The sequence below is a fragment of the Rhinopithecus roxellana genome, chromosome 3, assembly GCF_007565055.1.
Source record: "Rhinopithecus roxellana isolate Shanxi Qingling chromosome 3, ASM756505v1, whole genome shotgun sequence".
In the NCBI taxonomy this organism is placed as follows: domain Eukaryota; kingdom Metazoa; phylum Chordata; class Mammalia; order Primates; family Cercopithecidae; genus Rhinopithecus; species Rhinopithecus roxellana.
The window spans coordinates 161905696-161907733 of NC_044551.1; the positions used below are offsets into that span (position 1 = coordinate 161905696).

The window sequence follows — 2038 nt, forward strand, 5'->3', positions numbered from 1 at the left end:
TCCCTATAAAAAATTAACAACTTTTTATTTTATTTTTTACTGTAGTGGGATAGCCTATTCTTAAATTCATGTGAAACAGCAGAAAACCTTAAATAGCTAAAACATTCTTGAAAAAGAAGAACAAAGTAGGATTCACACTTCCCTATTTCAAAACTTACTACAAAGAAACAGTAACCAAGGCATGTTATTGGTATAAAAATAGATACATAGATTCATGGAACAGAATTAAGAGTTCAGAAATAAACTGGGATAGCGAAATGGAGGGGTGTGTGTCTAACCTAATGGTCTGCAACCTGGCCTACAGCGGGAAGCTGGAAGAGTTGAAGGAGAGTATTCTGGCCGATAAATCCCTGGCTACTAGAACTGACCAGAACAGGAGAACTGCATTGCACTGGGCATGCTCAGCTGGACATACAGAAATTGTTGAATTTTGTTGCAACTTGGAGTGCCAGTGAATAATAAAGACGATGCAGGTTGGTCTCCTCTTCATATTGCGGCTTCTGCTGGCCGGGATGAGATTGTAAAAGCCCTTCTGGGAAAAGGTGCTCAAGTGAATGCTGTCAATCAAAATGGCTGTACTCCCCTACATTATGCAGCTTCCAAAAACAGGCATGAGATCTCTGTCATGTTACTAGAAGGCGGGGCTAATCCAGATGCTAAGGACCATTATGAGGCTACAGCAAGGCACGGGGCAGCAGCCAAGGGTAACTTGAAGATGATTCATATCCTTCTGTACTACAAAGCATCCACAAACATCCAAGACACTGAGGGTAACACTCCTCTACACTTAGCCTGTGATGAGGAGAGAGTGGAAGAAGCAAAACTGCTGGTGTCCCAAGGAGCAAGTATTTACATTGAGAATAAAGAAGAAAAGACACCCCTGCAAGTGGCCAAAGGCGGCCTGGGTTTAATACTCAAGAGCATGGTGGAAGGTTAAACAGCTTGGATTTATTCTTACTTTGTACGTTGTGTTGCTGTTCCCAGTGTTCTGCAAACTAATGTATTTGTGCACGAGACATCATCTATGAATGATGAAGTTTTCTCACCTTCAAAGTCTTATAAACATGTTGACTCTTGTTCCTGCTGAGTTACTAGTTCGAAGCTTACAGCTTGTTTTCCAGGCATCAAATAACTGTTGAGATTGTTCTCCTGTTGTCATATATTCTTCTATATTGAATTCTGGTTAATTTTGAGTAACTAATTCTGTGGCTGTTGTGAGTCTTCAGCACCCTCCCACGTACCTTATATCCCTCTGTGAAACAGAACAGCTCCAATAGCAACAAGCCAGTTGTTCTGCCACATGTTTCTGTGTGGATTCTGTAATGTTCCTCCATACAGTTAAAACATCCTAACTTGCTTTTCAAGCTCACTCAGCCTACGCCAAACATCTCTGGTTTTTTTTTCAACCATGAAGTTTAATTTATTTTTGTGATAGGAGGTATATTTACATATTTTAGTGGACCAAATTTTAAGTTGAATGGTGTGCTCTAAAATAATGAAAAACAATAGCCCATATACCTATGTATTTGTTTTTGATGGGTTGTTTACTCTGAAATAAAATGTATGGTTTTCTTTAAAGGAAGTTTTAAAGTACCTATTTTGAGTCATCCTGTATTGAAAAGAATGTCAAGCTTGTTAAAATGACATGTAGCAAAAATGTATTTTGATCTGTATTTCAGAAACTAAAAAATAAAATGTTGAAAGAGTCTTCTAAAAACAAAACAAAACAAAAAAAATAGAAATAAACCAACACATTCATGTATCAAGACAATTCACTTAATACAGATTAAGTGGTTTTAAAAACCATTTATAGAACTGCCCATATTTTAAAGTTCTTCTTATATTAATATTGCAATTGTTTAGTTATATGATTTTGTGTGACAAATTTATATTGACAAATTTATCCTCATAAATTTATTATATTCCCTTGTTAAACATTTAATGGCTGGAGGATCTAAAGCTGCCCCTTCATTTATTACTGATGTGGTTAATTTCTGCTTTCTTTGTTTTTGCTTGATTGACCTACCTAGAGGTTTGA

The 2038-nt window shown here is 36.8% G+C and overlaps 1 pseudogene across 1 annotated transcript; it reads left to right on the forward strand.

Moving 5' to 3' along the window:
* Positions 1 to 250: 250 nt before the first annotated feature.
* LOC104672963 lies at positions 251 to 1715 on the forward strand (annotated as a pseudogene). The gene has a single exon (XR_749464.2). The product of XR_749464.2 is annotated as a 26S proteasome non-ATPase regulatory subunit 10 pseudogene (transcript).
* Positions 1716 to 2038: the final 323 nt, after the last annotated feature.